The sequence below is a fragment of the Nicotiana tabacum genome, chromosome 17 (assembly GCF_000715075.1).
Source record: "Nicotiana tabacum cultivar K326 chromosome 17, ASM71507v2, whole genome shotgun sequence".
In the NCBI taxonomy this organism is placed as follows: Eukaryota; Viridiplantae; Streptophyta; class Magnoliopsida; order Solanales; family Solanaceae; genus Nicotiana; species Nicotiana tabacum.
This window is the reverse complement of record NC_134096.1, coordinates 85,157,020-85,165,964: the sequence shown is the minus strand read 5'-3', so window position 1 is coordinate 85,165,964 and position 8,945 is coordinate 85,157,020.

Below are 8,945 nucleotides of genomic sequence, written 5' to 3'. Positions count from 1 at the left end.
AGATGATAATGGTTCTAACTCATTTGAGCATTTTATCAAACACTAGGTATGCATAAGGTTTCAAGGTCCTTTTATAGAGGATTTCATCATCCCACAAACCAATAACTTACAAGTTGTTGACAGATCCAGCGTCTGCGCCCCACATTACTATTTGACCCACATGGCTTCAAAATCCCACGTTTTCCACAATAACACCTTGGTACGTCATTGCGTCCAGACATTTCTTAATGCAAGAAAAATGAAAAATTTATGGAAAGTTTTTCTATTTATACTAAGAAGATGAAGAAAAAGAAGGAAAGCTAATAGATAAAGAGAAAAAAAAGGCATGATTTTTGTACAAAGAATTATTGACTTTCCATTCAAATTGCTTATGTTTAGGGATTAATAATTAATATTCATATTTTAATGGAAATGTGTGCTACAAATATAAATATTTTCCTACCACAACTGTAATATTGAGTTTCATCCTAAGAATTTGTTATATTTCTTTTAAACTGTGATAATTATGTAAAGTTCCCTAATTTAATACCAAATGCATGTAAGTATTCACTGACCCTACTACGTACCTCTTTAATTGGATTTGCTAGCAACTTAGTTTTGTGAAGTTGACAAAGTTAAGAATAATTCCTAGAATATTTTCATACATAAAATAAGTAACTAAATTAGTCTTTTTTTAATCAAAGGTGATCATTCTTAAGAATTTATTTTACACATGATCCCAAGTAAAATCACAAAACTACTTTTCCCGTTAAAATAACACTATTCTTCTGATTCCATCTGTGCTGTGTGCCGGCTATTTCAATGAATATATACCCGGAGAATATATAATTTTTTCTCCCATTTGCCACAAATATTCTGGATTTCGTTACTAAAACGGCAGAGATGCCTCAACTAAAGAGTAAGGACTAGCTCTTATTCTCTATTCCCAATTACTTTGAGATGCTTGAATCTTGATAATAAAAGAAAACTAAACTATATTTGGGGCACATAAATAACTTTGTGACTTGGGGCTAAATACAGCTATTCAAGGAAGCGAAATTTCAAATGTAGACTTCGGGCAATTATGTTACAAATTGGCTTAGTTTTACTCCGGGATGTCTTAGGCCATGATGTGTCATCGAGGACGATGACATTATGAGTGTGGGAGGATGTCACAACTCGCATTTTGGAGTTGTGATTTCGGCAATGAACTGGTGAGAAAAGGCTCTTCTGATTGTCTGACGTAGATCTGTCTACTCGGACAACTTGGGCTTTTTAATTTTAAGCATATATAAGGGTATAGGTGATGAAAGCTCCGACCTGCCTCCCCCATACGTGCTGCCACCAAACCGTATCAAACAAGCTACCTTGGGGGCGACCTCAAGGGCCTGCCTAGATGACTCAAAGGAGTGTCAAAGGTATCCATATGAGTTTGGGAACTCTATGGATGGTGCAACTCCTTCAGGCTAGCATTAGGCATCAAAGTGGCGCTGGAGGCTCGATGTGTGGGACGGCCAGCCCCGCGGGCTGTCGAATGTTGGAACGAGACCTCTGTGCCGATTGGATACTTGACGCACCTGTCATAGGGGCATCATGTGTCGACTTGTGAGTATGGCTTGGGTTCAACCATGCAAGCAAGGGTCCGTTGGCCTAAAGGTGCAGTTGTGGGGCGACACTGCACTATTCGGGATGGAAGCGTGTCGCGAGGGCATTGTATGGGCATGGCTTTATGACTATTGCTATTTGTCATAAAACAGTTTGGCGCCCACCGTGGGGCTAAGGGTAACAGTGATCGCTTGATATAAATCTAAAGTACACGCCAGTTTACAAATTCAAATCAGCAATGGCTTCACCTATTGACCACGAAGCCGGCCTTCAAGATGAAACCAACAATTTGGCACCCGGGGCCGGAAGGCCACTCGATGATGGCACTGAGGCCCGAATCGAAGCACCCGAAATTCGAGCCGAAGTACCATTAGATGTCAATTCACAAATAGCTCCAGAGGCGAATCAACGTTCTGAACTAGAAAGAAGCATTCAGGGCGGTACTCGATCCGTAGCTCGAGACACCCATAACGTGGAAGAGATTGGAGTCAGCTTACGGATGATCTTCGAGATTTTACAAGCCCAGCAAATAGCGATAGCTCAGTTGCAGAGCCAAACTCAAAAATGTGATAAAATAAGACTAAGTCCCGAAATCTCAACTTTTTATTCTACTGCGGATGTCGCAAATACGACCAGGGATTTGCAAATGCGAACTCTGGCAAATGCAGAAAAACCATCGCAAAAGCGATGCATGTTGATCCCATGAAATGTCACAAATGCGACCCTGATCAATCATGTGATCGAAAGCGATCACCCCTGCCCAGGTCCCCACTTGCAAAAATGATAAAAATTTCACAAATGCGAATACTGCACCCCCCCATCCCACCTCGCAAATGCGACGCCCACCTTGCAAATGCGAGGTCCACAAATGCGAACATGATCTTGCATTTGCGAGACCTACAGCATCAGCCTAAAACCTTAAGTTTATGTTGTTGTCCTTAGATGAAATGATAACTATTATGTTACCTTTGGACTACAGTCAATAGAGGTCGAGAAGTTGTCATATGCTGAATTTGTATATGGATAAATTCTATGTTACATTCAAGACCATGTTACCTTAGAACAAATGGTTTAAAATAATTATACATTCTAAGGGTAAACATTATGAAAGCACGATGCCGGGGATTGGCAGTAAGGGTTCCCGCATAGGATGTTATTGATAAATAAGTGTGAATGAACACTTGATACATAAGGAGCCAGTGCGAGAGGTAAGTTAAGACAAAGGAAATAACACAAGAGATATTACGCGGAATATAGATATGAGAATGGACCAACGAGTAGTTAGTAGTTGATTTAAGAAGAGTCTATCTATGGCTAGACAAGAGGATACAGATAAATTAACAGATCATACAAGATAAACGTAGTGAAAACCAACATAGAGAATTCAGTCTCGCAGATATGTTGTTATCCAGTGTATTATGATATAGAAAATTCAAAGCAAATTATATCATAAGAAAATATCCCTACCATAATGTGCTAGATTTATTCTCGTGACTCTCATAACACACATGTAATCTCCACAACCTCATCTTCCCTTATCTCCAAACCAATTCTTCAAAACCCCTTCAAACTCCTTGAATTTTAGATCTAGGAAACTTTAGCCGCAACTTTTTGGTCCAAATTCTTGAAGCTCCGGCCAACACCACCCTACAACACATACATGAATGGATAAAGCTCCACGAGACCTATCTTTTCCTACCCATTTCACCCCCAAAATCCCCGTCGCCTCCGCCCCGCTCCTCACTGCCGCCGCGGCTCCACTGCCTCACTGCTGCCAAAATGCCCCGAACCCCCATCTTAGCTATTTTTTGACTCAAAGACATGCGTTTCTTTTGGCGAGATGCTGAAACTTATTTCGTTCTAGCATCTACCCAAAAGAAAAGTGCGTTTCGGAGTCGGGCAGTCGCCTTTTAGCATCTCAGGCGTCTTCTCGTGGCTCGAACAACTTCAAGCATACTTGTTGGGTATAATCGTCCTCTTGTCATTTCTTCTTTTGGACAGTTAGACAGCTTATATATCTTAGTTCATAGTTTTAGATGCTCATGACTTAGTGACACCCCGATGTTTGGGGCTCGTTTCCGTATTTTCTATAATTATATTTAGAGTTGATTTAGTTTATGAAAAATTTAAATGTTGGAAATGTTTTATTAAATTCTCATAATCGATTTAGTAGTAATATTTTGGGAAATAGGCTTGCCTTGTAACACGATAGGCGCCATCACGTCCATGGTTAGATTTTGGGTCGTGACACCCTCAATCTCGAATTATATCTAGAATTGGATAATTAGTAAAATAATTCTTAGGTATGGGAGTTGGTTATTTTGCATGCATGTGTTATCAAAGGGTGTAGGAAAATTGTTGAGCTAAAAATGGTAAAGAATGGGTTGTGGGATGATGGAATCCTCCATAAAAGGACCTTAGAACCTTAATGCGCACCTAGTGTTTGATAAAATGCTCAAATGAGCTAGAACCATGATCATCTTCCTAATTTTGGTTCAACTTGTTATATTTCTAAAATAGATTGAAGTTGCTAAGAATTCCGGAATATTTTAGAGTTTAGGGAAGCTCAATTGAGCTATGTTGGCTAAACTCTTCTTTAAGAATTAGAACCCCCAATACCCTTGTAAGTTCCAAGATATTTAGTACAAACCGAGTATTCCGAATAAGTTTGTGACAAAGATATATGTTCAATTTGTGTTTCAAATGCTCTTATCATATTGCATTATAAATTGAAGATGTGTTCCAAACTATAGATTGTGTATCTATGTGTTATAATTCCAAGTCGTGATTTATGTGAAAATTATTATGCAAAATTGTGTAGAGATTGTGATTGGGATTACACTTCCACTCGCATACATTGGGGTGAGGCGGTACGGCCACGTTGTGTATAGTTTTTGTATTGTTGTTGCACCACCACCCACATATAAATATTGGGGTGAGGCGGCATAGCCGCTTTGTGTAGGTATTGGTATTATTGATGTATTTTCACCCGCATATATCGGGGTGAGGCGGCATAGCCACTTTATGTGGGTTTTTGGTACTGTGGTTATACCTCCACTCGCATACATTGGGGTGAGGCGGCAGAGCCGCTTGAGTAGAGTTGTGATATTGTGATTACACCTCCACCTGCATACGTTGGGGTGAGGCGGCGGGGCCACTTTGTGTAAAGTTAGTTCAGAAGATCTCATCATAAATTCTATAAATGTTATTGACAGCTCTTAATACGTGTGCTCTGGTCTAAACGGTTATCTATGCTATTCTATTGCCGCCCTGATTTATCATATTCATATTGTACTTCCTATTTCTTAAATTGGTATTTGGTTTACATACTAGTGCTATTCGACGGTACTAACGTTCCTTTTTTCTAGGGGCGCTGCATCTTTAATGGATGCAGGTGGTTCCACAGCAGAAGACATTGATCAGTGATTGCGGTGCACCCTCTTCCCAGCTGACGTGGTGAGCCCCACTTCATTCCGGGGTCATGTATCTTTTGTTCTATGTGTATTGTGTTTGAGGTATAGTCGGGGCCTTGTTGCCGGCATTATCATAGTACTCTTCTTTATCTTATAGAGTGAGTGTTACGGTTGTGGTATTTATGGGGTAATTATAATGTTGTGAGATGTTACAGAAATTTTTGTGGCAATATTCTAGGGTTTGGTGACCTGCGTGGCTTTGTCGAGTTAGAGGGATTCAGTTCTGATAGCTTGGTTATGTGCAAATGGATTTCAAAGTGTTCTTAATGGTTTCTACCATGGCTTGAACTGGATATATTCTACTGGTGTAGGGAACATGTTGTGTATTATGAATTCCTCCTAGAAGGAATCAAGATAAAGGTTACTGAATGACCGAGTATGTAATATGCTAGTTACCCAAAGTTGATAATGAGATTCTCGTGCTTGTCACATGATGGCATGATAGATGTGGTGTGTGGAGCGGGATTAAGATTTACATGTACAAGGTGGCAGTTCATTCTTGAAAGGAAGATCACGAATTTTGGACAGAATGGTCAATTTCAGATAATTAGATGGATGCTATAATTGCTCGGTAATCCCTGAGAAGGGTGCGCATTTAAAAAGGTGCATTGTGTTTTGACTTACGGATGTTCATTGGTATTGCAGTACTCACCTGGTTTTTAGAAAGTGATGTGACTCCCTCCTTATCATGAACCAAGTCAATGGGACATTTAAAGTAAAAGAGGACCTTACACCAATTCAAGGAATGGACTCTACAACACGTACCTCGAGATCAAAATAACAAGGTCGATGCATTGGCCAATTTGGGGTCATCGGTCGACTCCGATGAATTCAACTCCAGAGCAGTAGTACAGTTGATGAACTCAGTGGTAGAAGAAGGTCACGCCAAGGTGTACTCGACAAGCTTGACTTGGGACAGAGAAACAAATACATAGACTACCTGGAGAAAGGAAAGTTGCCATCGGATCCCAAGGAATCAAGAGCCATACATGCTAAAGCTGTCAGGTTCATCTTGGTTGAGGGGAACCTGTTCAGAAGATCCTTTTTCGGGTCACTATCTAGGTGCTTGGATCCGGGGGATACTGACTACGCCATGAGAGAAGTACACGAGGGCACTTTCAGAAACCACTCGGTAGTAGAATCCCTGGTTAAGAAATTGATCAGAGTTGGTTATTATAGGAACGAGATGGAGAAGGATGCGAAAGACTTCGTACGAAAATGTAACAAGAGCGAAAGACACGCCCCAGGAATGCTTCACCTGGTCCTATCGTCGTGGCCGTTTATGAAATGGGAGATGGACATCAACGGCCCTCTACCATGGGCGCCCGGTAAATCCCAATACATACTACTTATGGCTGTTTATTTCTCCATGTGGGTCGAAACTCAGGTGTTCGAGAAGGCTCCGGAGAAAAAAGTCTCAAATCATAACGTCATAGTACCGTATAGCATGAGGAAAAATGCATCTCTATGTCTACATGCCAAGTCTGCATGCCAAATGAATGATTTCAAGGTGATATCCCAGGTACTCACACCCTCATCATGCTCGAGTTGTTTGTCTCAAATGTCCACTTCATCACACACACACACACACACACACAATCACTCTGCATTGTACAGGTGCCTGGCTCATATGCCCCACACCAAAGCACGTGTATATATATCAATGTGCTTGCGCTCACTACTGGTATGTCAGACTCCGGAGGGGCGGATCTTGCCCAAGCGCTAATCAAAATCCTATAAAGCTTGAGGCGACGTGCAACCTAATCCATAATAACAATCTCAACTCTGCTCAACGGCACATATCAGTCATCAACATCTCAAGTCTCAAGGGCTCACAATTTCATACCACTCAGCCCAACGACTCCACATATGAAAAACAATGATAACATGTGATGTAGCGATGAATGATGAACAGAGACTGAGATATGATATGCAAATGAAGAACCATGATTGAGTGTATAATTACAGTTAAATCAGATAACTCAAAACAATAGAAATAACTTCATTAGGTCTCTATTGAATAAACACATAGCCTAAACATGATTTTTAACATGAATCGCAGCTCAAATAATCAAACAAGTAAGGAAAAATACGGATATAATAGGATGTGATAGCACAACAAGTCTGATAATAGTCTAAAAGTCAACTTGAGTCATTATTACCCCGGTGCATGCCCACACACCCGTCGCCTAGCATGTGTGTCACCTCAACACATCACAATAACATGGTTTTCGAGGGATAATTACCCTCAATTCCAAGTTTAGAAATGTTACTTACCTCGAACAATCTAAATCAAACACCGAGCAAGCCAAACAACTCTCTAGGAATGCTATCCCGCGCAAATCAACATCCGAATGGCTCGGAACTAGTAAAACGCAACTCAAAAATATCAAATAATGCCAAAGAAAAAAAACTCAATCGATAAAGCCACTACAAAAAAAAAAAAAAACTGGAATTAGCTACGAACGTCGTCGCTGATCTGTCGCTAAAAAGCTTGTAGCTAGTAGAATTTCTTGATAATCCGTTGCTAATCCGTCGCTAAATGAGATTAGCGACGAACCTAATGGCTTATTTCCTGGAGGAAGATCTACCAATTCCCATGTATGGTTATCCAAAATTGATTGAATCTCACTATTGACTGCCTCTTTCCAAAACGCTGAATCAAAAGATGACATAGCTACTTTAAAAGTTTTAGACTCATTTTCAAGCAAGAATGTCACAAAATCTGGTCCAAAAGAAGTAGATGTTCTTTGACGTTTGCTACGCCTTGGATCGTCTATACTTGGAGTATTTTCCATTGGTTCTTCCCGAGGTCGTTTAGGTCTTTCACTTAATGACTCACATTCAGTTTTATACGAATAGATGCTTTCAAAGAATTCAGCATTATCTGATTCCAATATCTCATTTGATTATATTACCGCGGGAGCCTTCACAGTTAATTTTAAAAAAATATTTTTCCCGAAATAGTATCCCGCGTTTTAGCCACCCTTATCAGTGTTTTGAGATTTGAAACTTGTAGTGTTAAACTTAAGTATTTTCGTAGCTATAAAAGCTTTTCATTAAACATATTATTAAAAGTTTAAGTTAAATTATTTTTAAATTTAAAAAGAACTCATTCTTTTAGGATTAAATTAAGAAGAAAATAAATTCATATCAAGTGGCTAAAGTAGCAAGAAGAACATATAATTTGGATAGGTACATCATACTCTAATGAAAGTTGAACCTAGAACTGCTAGTCATAAGATCTTTGCACCTCCACCTCGAGCCCCCGACTACTAGATTAATGCTTTATTGAAACTATGATGACCCGATAGGTCATCTTATGTTTTAGAATCTAATTCTGCGCTTTGAAGCCTTAAATACCTCATTTTACCCTTCTCGATTTGCATGCGTAGTCCGGATATTTTTTCGAAAAGCTTTTATGTTAAAAATTAAGAAAATATGAAATTTTTGCCTTAAAATCCATTTGAGTTGACTTCGGTCAACATTTTGAGCAAACGGACCCGGATTCATGTTTTGACGGTCCCGATAGGTCCGTATCATGATTTGGGACTTGGGCATATGCCCGGAGTCGAATTCGAAAGTCCCTAACTCGAGTTATCGCACTTTGTTGAAATTTGAAAGTTAAAGGCTTAATGACTTTGAAATGTTTGACCAATGTTTGACTTTATTGATATCGGGTCCGTATTTTAGTTCCGGAACCCAGTATAGATCCAATACTACATTTATGACTTATCTATCAAATATGGTGTGAAACGAAGTTGGTTTGACCTGATTTGGACGTCCGGTTGTTAATATAGCAATTCTAAAGTTTCTTGAAAATTTCATTTGATTTTGGTGTCCGATTCATAGTTCGAGGTGTTATTTTGACGATTTGATCGCGCGGAC